This window comes from Heterodontus francisci, chromosome 37, assembly GCF_036365525.1.
Source record: "Heterodontus francisci isolate sHetFra1 chromosome 37, sHetFra1.hap1, whole genome shotgun sequence".
NCBI classification, from domain to species: domain Eukaryota; kingdom Metazoa; phylum Chordata; class Chondrichthyes; order Heterodontiformes; family Heterodontidae; genus Heterodontus; species Heterodontus francisci.
This window is the reverse complement of record NC_090407.1, coordinates 7,315,209-7,328,519: the sequence shown is the minus strand read 5'-3', so window position 1 is coordinate 7,328,519 and position 13,311 is coordinate 7,315,209. Positions and strand designations below refer to the sequence as shown.

At 43.0% G+C, this 13,311-nt stretch overlaps 1 protein-coding gene across 4 annotated transcripts in view; it reads left to right on the top strand.

The window, feature by feature from the left end:
- The window catches only part of tmem201 (transmembrane protein 201), a 187,138-nt gene that overhangs the window by 80,397 nt on the left and 93,430 nt on the right, over positions 1 to 13,311 (top strand). The window contains exon 7 of one of the 4 annotated variants that reach the window (XR_010969620.1): positions 2,877 to 3,168. The exons of the other annotated variants lie outside the window; for them this stretch is intronic. The gene's annotated coding sequence lies outside the window, so the exon portion shown is untranslated. The remainder of the gene's footprint in view (positions 1 to 2,876; positions 3,169 to 13,311) is intronic. 4 annotated transcript variants of the gene reach the window in all.

Genomic DNA, 13,311 nt, shown 5'->3' with positions numbered 1-13,311 from the left:
ACAGCCTCTTTAATATAATCAACTTTATTCCGGTCAGGTGCGGGAAAAAAATCATAAGAATCTGGCTGGGTCAGGCTCGGGCCTGATGTGATTCTGTCGGGCTCGGGTCGGGTTTCATTTGCAGACCCGAGCAGGCCTTTAGTCCAGGCTCCACTCCACACCTTCCCAGGTCAGCTTTACGACTCCTAAAGATCCCTCCGTTCTCCTGAAGCTGACACCCCAATTCAGTCAGATCTGCATTCTGAGTTGTGTAAAAGCAGCGACAGCATTGGGATTGGTTTTGGGTTTCAAGGATGAGAATTTTAAAATGGAGGCATTGCTGGATCAGGAGCCAACGTAGGTCAGGGTACACGGGTGATGGGTGAATGAGACTTGGTGTCAATTAGGATACAGGCAGCAAACGTTTTGTTGAGAATTTATATATATATATGGCGATATATGTTGTAAAAGAAAGCATTGCCTCTAAGAATCCACTATTTGTGGTTCACCCTTCTCTTAAAACAGTAATTTTGTTTAGAAGCCACTGGAGACAGTAGGTTTAATTGAAATAGACTGTACCTTTGTTTTTGATGTTGCACATGCTGAGATGAAGTCCCTTTAGAAGTGGCTTCAGTTTTTCTAGTCCATGTCTGATTGCTATTCAGAGTCCCCTGATGGAGAGTGCACATGTAGGGACATTGATTGCAAACAGGGCAATGATGCCCTCTGGTTAAAAAGTCTAAACACTCCCTGTCTGCGATTGTGTGCAGCACATGGAGTATTTATAGGCCAATCCTCTCAATGGCACTGAAGTGATGCATTTTTGGTCTTTGCTATGTTCTTCATTCAGCTATGGGTTCAAATTCTAAATTGGACCTTTGAGCTGTTGGCATTGTAACACCTTGGTGCCAGCACCTCTTGGGAGGATACTGTGCTAAATATCACTGGGCTACTATCTGAATAAAGTAGTACATAGAATCATAGAATGGTTACAGCACAGAAGGAGCCATTCATCCCATCATGTCTGTGTCGGCTCTTTGCAACAGGAACTCAGCTAATCCCAATCCTCTGCTTTTTCCCTGTAGACCTGCAATTTTTTTCTCTTCAGATAATTATCGAATTCTCTTTTGAAAACCATGATTGAATCTGCCTCCATCTCACAGTCAGGCAGTGCATTCCAGATCCTAACCACTCGCTGCCTAAAAAAAGTTTTTCTTCATGTCACCTTTGGTTCTTTTGCCATTCACCTTAATTCAGTGCCTTCTGGTTCTCAACCCTTCTTCCGTTGGGAAGTATCTCCCTATTTACTCTGTCCAGGCCCCTCATAATTTTGAACACCTTTATCAAATCTCCTCTCAACCTTCTCTAAGGAGAAGAGCTGCAGCTTCTCCGATCTGCCCTTATAACTGAAGTCCCTCATCCCTGGAACCGTTCTCACAAATCTTTTCTGCGTCCTCTCTAATGCCTTCACGTCCTTCCTAAAGTGCGGTGCCCAGAATTGGACGCAATACTCCAGTTGAGGCCGAACCAGTGTTTTATAGAGGTTCACCATAACTTCCTTGCTTTTGTGCTCTGTGCCTCTATTTACAAACCCTATATATGTCTTATTAATTGTTTTCTCAACCAGCCCTGCTACCTTCAATGATTTATGCACATATGCCCCCAGGTCCCTCTGCTGCTGCATCTCAGCTTTGTTTATTTTTGACGCTCCACCCAATTCCACATGGGTGTTGAACAGAATATTTTACTCAACCCTAATGTGAAACTTTTTTTTATTATGTATCTTGTGCTTCTCCAACCACTGTGTTCCACATGAGTTTATCGGTAAGAGGCACATACCTGCCAGTGTATAGATGTCTGTCTGAAGTCACAACCAGAATATAAGCACATTAGAACAGATGCACAAACCAAGAGATTTTCCACTTCTGTGCAATTATTTTTGGAAATCTGAGGTTAATTTATTTTCAAGAGCTAAGGATCAGTAATGACTTTAAATATTGGATAAAATTACTAATTTCTGAAGATCAAAAGTTATGCATGTGCTGTATCTGTGATTATTTTTGTTTCCCAGCAGACTATTTTAGGTTCATTGCTGGTTCTGCTGATCACTGATCTCACTAGATTTGTTTGCAAGTTGCTTGGGTTATGCTACATGAAGTAATCAGACATGATAAATCTCCAATGTTGCTACCAGTTTATGCTGATAGCGCATTGCAGCCCTCAGCTTCACCATTGACAGTTGCTCTGTAGAGATGGGTGCTTAAAATAATTTATAGACAGTGTTTGCAGCTAAATTATAAGCAAACTAGATAAGTTACAGAAAACTTCAAAAGGGACAGTTTCTAATTAATATGCTGAGCTACGTGCGGAGAGTATATGTATTTTGAAAAAAAAAAACCTGAGTTTGCAGTGGTTCAGTTGGTAACACTTTTCTTGCCTCTGAATCAGAAGATTGTGAGCTCAAGCATCTAGGCTGACACTCCTTTCAGATGAGGCATTGAACTGATGTCCCACCTTCCCTCTCAGGTGGATGTGGTACTATTTTGAGGAGGGAGTTCTCCCCTATAAGCTGGCCAGTATTTATCTCTCAATCAGCTAAAAATGAATTATATAATAAATGTTGCGTTGCTGTTTGTGGGAGCTTGCTGTGTGCAAATTGACTGCTGCGTTTCCTGCATTCTAGCAGTGACTACACTTAAAAATATTTGATTGGCTGTAAAGTGCTTTGGGATGCCCCGAGGTTGTGAAAGGTGCTATAAAAATGCAAGTCTGACTTTTTATGTTGCAGATTATTTATGAATTATTTAATTTGAGTTACAGACAGGACTTTGTAACTGTCTGTACATTGAGGTCTGGGTAACATGGTGGGTTTTAACCTTGTCCTTTCACTGTCTCAGGCCAGATTTATCAGATGATTGCTTTCCTCTGGTTGGGTGAAGTAAATTTAAATGAAGCAGCGAACACGTCATTTTGAGATTAAAAACAGAAAATGCTGGAAATGCTCAGCAGATCAGGCAACATCTGTGAAGAGAGAACAGAGATGAGGTTTTAGGTCGATGCCTTTTCGTCAGAACACCATTTTGAAAAGGGGTTATATATAAGGGAGTTCTGTGCCACATCAAATCTCATCTATACCTGACCTAGGAGTAACTTGACACTGGAAACCTGTTCTTTATTTCCAGTGACATGGTAAGTGCAGCCATTCTTAAACAGTATTCAGAATTTATATGTGATCATTTGTCTTGTTTTTCAGGAGGATGTTTATGAAAGAAAAAAGTAATTTAAATTGAAAGGAATGATGCATTAGGTTTCTGCTCGCATTACAGAAGATTTATTGTGCAAACATGTCAGGCTGTGTCTAGCTTTGAATTGATAAATATATAGTTAACCGTGAAATATTGGAGCTTTACAGTTATGCTTTTAAATTGTAAGCTATAAATAATACTTTAGGCAAACTGCCACCCCTTGTTATAATAGTCAGCTTGATTGTCTTAATTCATTTTTTTTTTTTAGAGATACAGCACTGAAACAGGCCCTTCGGCCTACCGAGTCTGTGCCGACCATCAACCACCCATTTATACTAATCCCATATTCCTACCACATCCCTATATCCCCCTACCAGCTACCTATACTAGGGGCAATTTATAATGGCCAATTTACCTATCAACCTGCAAGTCTTTGGCTGTGGGAGGAAACCGGAGCACCCAGCGAAAACCCACGTGGTCACAGGGAGAACTTGCAAACTCCGCACAGGCAGTACCCAGAATCGAACCCGGGTCCCTGGAACTGTGAGGCTGCGGTGCTAACCACTGAGCCACTGTGCCACCCATTTCTCAAAGACTTAAAGACAAATGATGAGAGCTACTGTAATTCATTTGGTAATGTGACCTGCGATTTTCCATGGCAATGGCAGGTTATTCCTACAGTTGGTAAAACCTGTCTTCGTTTTAGATAGAGGTGTTGGCAGAATAATTGATACTGTGACCAGCGCAATAATGTACATTTGCATAAGATCCATAAAGAGAAAAACCATTTGTCCCATGAAAGCTCATCACAAATTCCCAACCTCATCACATTCACTCTATATTGCATTGAATTGTTTTGGCCTTAATTACCTTGGTAGATTTTTCCAAGCATTCATCACTTCTTAAATGTAAAAAAAAAGCTTTTGCTCATCTCTGTCGTAAAAGTATGTTTTAATCATCTCCATTTACGCCCACTGAGTCTTGAAAGTTTAAAAAGAAAACTGCCACTTTCGATCCTCACACTGTCCCCCCGCCCTGCAAACAACTAGCAGCGTCATTTTGCAGGTGAGTGAGCTCAGCAAGTGATAATTCCAAATTGCCGCCTCCTGATGTCCTCTGTCACCAAACAGATGATACAATTTGAATGTCATTAGCTCACTGCAATGTTAGCCCCGATGTTTGGAGGGAGTCAATATTCCCTTGGTTTCTTCACTTTTTTTTCTCATTTAGTTTTTATTTAAATTGTATTAATTTCAACTCTTACAAATCCATTCAGATGTCAAAGGAAAAGCGGCATTGATGGGACACAGCTCCAATGAACTGGCATACAAAACTTTTCACATACAATGAGCACTTGTCCATCTCCAGGAAGTCTCACAAATGAGGGTTTAGTGCTCTCAGTGGACTGTTTGTGCAGATCCAAAGACTGATTCACTTGCTCTCTGCATCGGCTCCAGACCATTGCTCCACTCATCCTGCTCTGGTTTCTTGATATCCATTTTGTAGACAGCAAGATTCCTCAAACAGCAGGGGGATAAATGCCTGGTTAATCTGTTTGTGTGTCAGCAGAACTTGCTCTCTGAATAGTGTTGTGGAATCTTTTAAAATCTGATTGGAACAAGCAAGCAGCACCTCACTTCAACATCTCATCCAAAGGATTGTAATTTCAACAATGCAGCACACCCTAGATTTTGTACTGACGTGAGGATTAAATCCACAGCCTTCCAACACGAGCTAAGCTGATACTGTTACTGCCGATAATAAATGTACCTTTCCAGCTTGTGGCTAAGATTTAGGTTATTAACATGGTTACAGGTGCACAAGTCAGTTGTTCCATGACTAGACTTTCCGGTGGATGTTGCATGTCCCTTGCACTACCCGATTTATAAACCGACTTTTATGCGACTCTTCCTTTGATTATATAAATCATTTTAAACAACTGCTCATATTCAGAACTCCCTCTCCTTGTGTGATGATTTCAGCAAAGGTGAATGATGTCTGTCCCCACTCTAATGAATAAATAATTTGAGATTCATTTGGCATCTTGATGACATATGAGGTGATTTTTTTTTTTTAAAACCTTCTTTTCCTTTCTTTGCTCCCCAAAAGCAAAATAGTGGGGAAGGGGACAGAAACTGTGGCAAACATGTAGAGCTTGTGGTGGGGGTGAAGACAATGACTTTGATCTTCCTAATGTTTCACTAGAGGAAACTGCAGCTCATCAAAGATTGGATGTCAGTGTGCAATCTGACAATACAGTGCCCATTACATAGAATATCCAGCATAGGAATAGGATATTGGACCCATCTAGTCTGTGCTGCTATTTATTCTCCATATAAGCCTTATCCCATTGGATCTGCCTCATCTCAGCCTTTCATCCTAATTTTCTATTCCCTTTTCTCTCATTTACTCATCTAGTTTCCCTTTGAAAGCACCTAAGCTATTTACCTCAGCCACTTCCTGTGGTAGCGAGTTCCACATTCTAACCACTCTGAGTAAAGAAATTGCTCCTTATTTGCCTATTGGATTTATTAGTAACTTTCTTGTATCTATGGCTGTATTCTCCCACAAGTCTGACTCCTTCCAGGCTGGAGCTGGCGATATTTGCAACATCTCGCTGTTTGCCATCCACTGTTGTATAAGGGAGGTCACTGAAGTTCTTTATTTGAAGACAGCTAACTACATTTTGTTCTCTCACCATTGTCTGCACGCATATCGCTTTGCAGGTGCCGCAAGCCAACTCTGCCATGTACCAGAACCGAAAAGGATTCCACACTCAATGCCCAGTTGGTGTGTGGCCATAGGCAGCAAATCATGCAGGTCAATGCCCAGTATTCTGACAGCAATCATGATGCCTTCATTCTCTGGGTGTCCACTATGCCAGCTGCATTTGTGCCGTAGGGTGACTATTGGGTGACGTGGGCTATCCTCTGATAACAGGGCTGATAACTCGGGTGTGTAACCCATGCACAGGTGTGCAGCATGTTTACAATGGAAGTCATGCTTCCACGCAAAATGTGATAGAGCAGGCCATTGGCATGCTGAAACAACACTTCCGCTGCCTGGGCCGCTCTGGAGGAGATATGCAGTACTCGGCAGAGTGAGTGTCAAGATTCATGGTCGTCTGCTGCATGCTACACAACCTCACCATCGGGGGACAGCACTTACCACCAGCTGTACAGGGAGGAGGCCACCTAGACAGCCCCTTGCTGCCCTGCCTGTTCGTGAAGAACTCTTAGTGCAACACAAGAAACGGCAACCACAATTCCCCTTTCACCAACAGTCCCACACCGTGCCTTACTGAACGTCAGAGTCTGCTTAGCCACAATGTAAAAAAAAATAAAATCCACCACAAAATAAACATTCCAAAACAAATTTATAAATGACATCATGCTACATTACACACACAAGTCAACTAATCACTCGTGCATTCCTTTTTGTGCCTGTTTTCCATGTGCTTCTGCCGGTTCTAGTGCTCCTGCACAATGCTACCCCAGTGGCTGCAGCTTGGCTAGTGGAAGGCTGCTGGCTTTCACTGGCAACTGCAGATGACCTTGTAGGACGACTTTGAGCAGCTCTGGACCTGGAAGGCCCCATTGCGGACTGCACCAGCTCTGCATAGGGGCAACAGTGAAGGCAGTGGTAGGAGCACGAATGCTACCTTCCTGAGAGAATGCAAGTTCGTGCTCCATGGAGCCACTGCCACCGCCCTGGGTGGTACCTCATCAATCCTTCTAATCCATATTGTAGGACAGATAGTTGCACTGCCGTGACACTGTAGCCCCTTTGCTTACTGTAATCCACAGTCATGATGGCAGCAGTCTAACCTTGCATGAGAGCAGTCTGAGCTAGCATTAAAGCACTCAGACATTGGGTAGCTGCTACTTGTGGTGTAATGGAAGCTATCAGATGCTGAATCATGGTTGGGTCCACAAGTGTGTAGACGGAGTTGGCCACTGCGTGCTGGAAAGGATGGGCTTCAAGCTCTGCACAAATCCCTGTGCCAAGTTGGTGCTCGACTCTTCTGTGCTCCCTGACTGATGCAGCCTTTCTGGCTGGCTTCCCAATGCACCGTGTCTTGTTGCGAATACCCATCAGTGTTCTTTTGTAGGCTGCCCCATCAAAGTCCTCATCTGAGTACTCTGCAGTAAAATTGCTGTAACCTGCAGAGCTACAAACCAAGAGCTGGAAAGTGGGATTAGGCTGGATTGTTCTTCGACTAGCAGAGACGATGGGCCAAATGGCTGCCTTCTGGACTGTAAATTTCCTATGTTTCTAACTCTTGTGTGACCTCACCCTCTGGTGAGCTGGCACCCACACAAGAATCATGGAAAATCTAGGACACAGAAGGAGGCCGTTTGGCCCATCATGTTCATGCCTGACTACCCTTTCCCACTGCCCTGGCTGTATCCACTTGTGCCTGGTGTCTCACTACGTGCAGATTACGTCTTCAATCTATCCCCTAAGTTATGCACAGTGTCAGTATCTGAGCTAGTGGCGGCAAGTGTGAAATCATGTGATGTTGTGTCTTATTCATCTCTCTCTCTTGTTGATGTTCCTCCACTACCTGCATCCCTTGGGTATCTGAAAGGAAAAAGGCCACAGGGTTAAGGTTGTGGTGCATGGAGGAGCAGCAAGTAAAAGAAGCCAAGAGTTTAGTTTTGCTGTCCAGGATAACTCTGGAGTAGTGAGTGGTTTTGGCAGAGAAGAGCGAGGCCCATAGTTCTTGATGTGGTCATGCCACATCTAGTGATGGAGGCCAAAATCAGCTTTATATCAGATATATTGAAGTCTGCATCCTTGTCCTTAAGTGAAGAGAGGAGTCAGACCGGGGGAAACCATCAGGATAGGAGAAAGAAGTGGTGGCCAAAAGATCTGGCAAAATAAAAGCAGTTTAATTCTAGTTCACTATGATGTGTTTGTGTGAATTAAAGCCCCTGGATAATGTAAGGTCCCTGTACTGCTATTTTGTCATTTACATTATGTGAGAAAGTTGGTTAAATAATCTCTCTGCTTAATGTAGACTACAAGATTCTGTCCAAAGTCATTGCCAGTTGGGTCAAGTCTGCTCTGGAGTTGGTGATTCACCTTGACCAGACCTGTACTGTGCCCAGCAGCGAGATCTCTGATAGTCTCGTGCTACTCAGGGATACAATCGCCTGTGTTTGGGACAGGAGGGTGGACACCTGCCTCATTAGCTTGGACCAGGAGAAGGCTTTTGACAGGATATCGCACATATACATGATGGACATGTTTTCCAAAATGGGGTTTGGGGAGGGAATCCGCAATTGGATCAAACTGCTCTACACAAACATCGGTAGCGCAGTCTCAATCAATGGGTGGGAATCAGAAAGTTTCCTGATCCAATCTGGAGTCAGACAGGGCTGTCCTCTCTCTCCTGTCTTCTTTGTTTGCTGTATCGAACCTTTTGCTGAATCCATTAGGAAGGAAGTGGACATAAGAGGAGTGCCAATCCCAGGCAGTGGAGGCACTCGGGTCAAAGCCTCCCTCTACATGGACGCATCGCCATCTGCTCGGACATGCTATCCATTCGCAGACTGATGAGCATCTGCGACCAGTTCAAACTGGCCTCGGGAGCCAAAGTAAATCACGGCAAGAGCGAGGCCATGTTCTTTGGGAACTGGGCCGACCGATCCTTTGTCCCCTTCACCGTCAGATCAGACTACCTGAAGGTGCTGGGGATATGGTTTGGAAGGGCCGGGGCTTGTGCCAAAACCTGGAAGGAGCGAATAGCCATGGTACACCATAAACTGAGCATATGGGAGCAGAGTTGTATCTCCATTGTGGGTAAGAACCTGGTCATCAGGCGTGGGGAACTCAGGTTGTTGCTGTATGTGGCGCAGGTCTGGCAGTGGTCTGCGTGGAACGTCCTCAAGGCCATATGGGAAAAGGAGATGTCGGATGGTTCCCCGAGCAGACTGCCAAAGTCATTTGGCAGAATACCTCATCACCAGAACTTTCATACAAGCACCAAGACGTAGTTTGGCGGGTGGTAAGAAGGGCCCTCCCCGTCAGATCCTTCCTGCACGCCCGGAATCTCACCGCCTCACCACGCTGCCCTCGAGATGGCTGTGGTGGGGAAGAGACTGTTGCCCACCTCCTTCTGGAATGTGCCTTTGCAAAACAGGTGCAGAAAGAGATGCAGTGGTTTTTGTCGAGGGTCGTCCCAAGCAACTCTAATACAGTAGTCTGTGCTCTATTGGCTGTTCCCTGGGATGCACACTGAGATAAACATCTGCTGCTGATGGAGGACTATCAATTCGGTGAAAGACGCCCTTTGGTCTACCTGCAACTTGCTGGTCTTCCAGTGCAAAGAGTTGTCCACGACCGAGTGTTGCAGACTGGCACATTCCAAGGTCCAGGACTACGTGCTGAGGGATGCACTAAAGCTTGGGGCAGCCGCTGCAAAGGCTCAATGGGGAAAGACCACTGTGTAAGGTCCTCCCAACAAAGTGAACCAAAGGGCTGGACCCATGGGAAAACCCTCGGGGTACATACACCAAATTTGGTTTTGATGTAAAATGGAATGGAAGGGTTGTGAGGCAACTCCTGTATTGAAGAAAACTGATTTCCTTTGCACTTTCTGGAATGCTGTTTTGTGATTTTTTTTTTTTTACAAATTTTTATGAATAAACTATTTTTGGCGAAAAAAGTTAAATGTATTCTTTCATTCGTATGAAAGTATTTTGTATTTTTGTCCACTGGTCGAAATTTTGCTCCTGCAACTAAGTGAAAGAACAGTAAGTTGAAAGATCTTTTGCATTTGACCACATTCTTCTTTAAGCTATATGTCAGTTGGTTGGCAATGAAAAGATCAGAACAGAGTATATCTGGTCTTGCAAAAAGCGCATTACTTCCTGGAAGTATCTCACTTCCTGTAACACTTCCCTATCACACTTTGTTGATGGAATACCCATTGTTAAAGCAACAGAACTCATTTATTATAAGTAGTGGCATAAGAAATATTTTTTAAAAACCAGTGGAAAGAACAGCGTTAAATCCCATCATAACCAGATCTCCTGGCCTACCAGCAGCTGTGAATAAGATTCATCCTATTCAGTAGATTCAAAGAAAGAAAGTCTGATTCAGTCATGGGATGTGGGCATTGCTGGCAAGGAGAGCATTTATTGCCCATTGCTAATTGCCCTCAAGGGTGGGGTCCTTGACTGCAGTTCTAGATGGTTTGTGGAAAGAGAATAGCTCAATAGACTGCACTTGTTGTTCTTGTTCAAAACTTACACTTCTGTTAGCAGTGCTTTTTTTTTTCTTAATATATAGTCAGCTTAACGGAGAGTAAATTCTACTGTGAACACCCCCCCCCCCCCCCTGCCCCAGTAACAACCTCGTGCAGAAAGCAAAATACTGCAGAGGTTGGCAAATGACCAATGCTGGAAACACTCAGCAGGTCAGGGCAGCATCAGTGGAGAGAGAGAGAGGCAGACCTGGTTAACATTTCAGGTCAATGACCTTTCATCGGATATGCAGGACTTCCTGTAGACTCATCGGGCTAGCTTACCCGCCCCCATGCCCCCAGAAAATCATACATTCCCAAGTGACACGCAGCTCGTTGGTCTTTGAACCCAGTCCGAAGTGAGTGTCTTGATGCATACACTATCAGATGAGTTATTTCAGGCTTTGCTAACTTTATTTTAATATGTGAATTCTGAAGCCAAGGTGGGGGAAGGGCCTTTACAGTGGCTTGTAGCCATGAATTAAACAATATATAAATATGTAGAGCACATTGAGTGGGAACATTTGAAAAGATCATTTAAAGGGTGGTGTGGAATGGAGTTTGTTGCAAAAAGTATTTGCATGTTTTGAAACTATTTTGGCCCATTTCAGCTGTTAAGCATTTTGTGGTTTAGGGCTGGTTTGGTCAGGCTTGACCTTTCTCCTGGTTTTCAACTTGTTGAGTCCTACCCAGCCAATGAGGGCAGTTGCCAGATGCTATCAGGCTGTTGATGGATGTCTGTAATGTAGGTGTGTTTATAACCCAGACAAATAATAAATACCATATTAGTCAGCCACAGTTTAAAGGAGGCATACACCAAATTCAAATGATTTCAAAAGGAAAGGGATATTGCAAAACAGGTTTCTGAAAGAATTTTTGTGGTGTGTGTGTGTGCGCATTTGTCACAATTGACTTCAGAAACTTTATACTGATCCACAGAGGAATGTGCATTTTTCTTTGTGCAGTGTGTCTTCATCTTTTTGCTTAACAAAAACACTTCTGATTTTACAGTTCCAGATCATTGAAGGCAGTCTTGAGGACCCTCGAAACTGGGTTGTTAGTTTGTGGAATGTTTTAAAAACATGAGTAATATGAAGCTACTGTTCCAAATATTCCTTTATACCAGATGCTGAGCTGCAATTGACATTAAAAAGTATTTGGATTTCCTTGCACACTTTAATTGAGGAAATGTCTCAACATCATTTTAAGTTATACAGTAATGAATAGGAAAGCATACATTTATTGAGGCATTAGCATGCTCCAGTGACTGTCAATACAAGTCAACACAGAGTGCCAAATTGCACTCTTCGATAGTAAGACTTCAGTAAACATCACTGCTATCAGATTGTAGGTGTATGTGCCTGTTCTATTTTACCACCGATCTGCAAGTTAACTCAGATATTTTTCTTTTGTCTGTGAGCATCTGCGTGTGGTGGAATTCTGCTATAAATATAGAAACTGACAGATGCCGCATAAATTATTTTAACAATATTTAAGGCTTTTGCAACCACAAGTTATTACTTTTACAAGGAATTCACTTAAAAATAGAGTGACAGCTGTGAGGGTGAGATGGAACACTAGAAAGGTGCAGTATTCTTTTTAGAATAAATCCCTGAAGATGTACAACAGATTGTGCTAAGGGGGAAAAAAGTTAACTAGAATTGGCATTGCAAGTAAGCAGGTGTTGTGACATTGGGAAGAGTAATGTGTGGCTGGGACTGGTTTAATATTATGGAACTGTGAAGCGCTGTAGGTCTTTTTACTGTGTTAAAAGTGCTATATAAATGCAAGTTATTGTTGAACTCAATTGTGTGCAATTAATGTAGCCTATACTCCCTTTCAATAGGTTCAGAGGTCAAATGGACTCTTCTAAAATCCTAAAATTTTCTAGTCATTATACTGGTATAATTTGTCCACTGTGATCATTTATCTATCAACTATGGAATGTTTGTCTAAACACTGTCATTTTTGGAAAATCCAGAACCTTCAATTTGTATTCAGTATCTGGAACCCAGTGCACAAACTAGAAGGATTATTGCCCAATAATTGCTGTCAAAGGAGTGGATGAGGCTAAAAGCACTCAGTGACTGATGTGCAAATGCTGCAGTTACTTCGGGTGAGGGCAGATGCACAACTAAATGCAGAAATCTAGAAGCTGCTGTCTTGAGATGTGCTGTTTTGCCATTAGTTTTGTGGAACCATCCATCATCTTGCTGTTTGGCTCCCCACTCAAATAAGTTGAGTGGCGTGAAGTTCCTGTGCGGCACAGTTGATATGAAGTAAACTCACCACGAGGTTAAGTCAAGTCATTGATAGTATTCTTTTAACGATGTGGTGCGTGTTAATTACTGTCAGTCAACCTCTTTGGCATTGAAAGCTATTACAAATGTGGCGTCTCATTCTTTCAGACTTCAATTGCTGGAGATTTAAAAAAAAAGATTTCAAATTAAGAACAGTTTTTACTTTTTCTGTCTCTCCCTCTCCATCCAATCTATCTTTCTTTCTCTTTCTGTACCTAATTTGACATCGAAGTCACCATTCTAATTTGCGCTTCCTTGTTCAGATCTTGCATTGTTGATTTTGGAATGCTTCAGTCTGATTGGTTAAGGGACAACAAAGTTGCTTGACCCATTCACTCAGATCCCAGATGCATTGCGCCGTTTCCATCTCGCAGTTCCAGCAGCTCCCAGGACAAAATATAGTTGACGTTAAACGAGCACGTATAACAAATGGCAGGTGCAATCCATTGACTGCTCATTGGAATTTTTGGGCCACTAAAGTATCAGTAATCTGGCCCAACCCATTCTCAAACAGGTAATGAGTAACTGGTGTGGC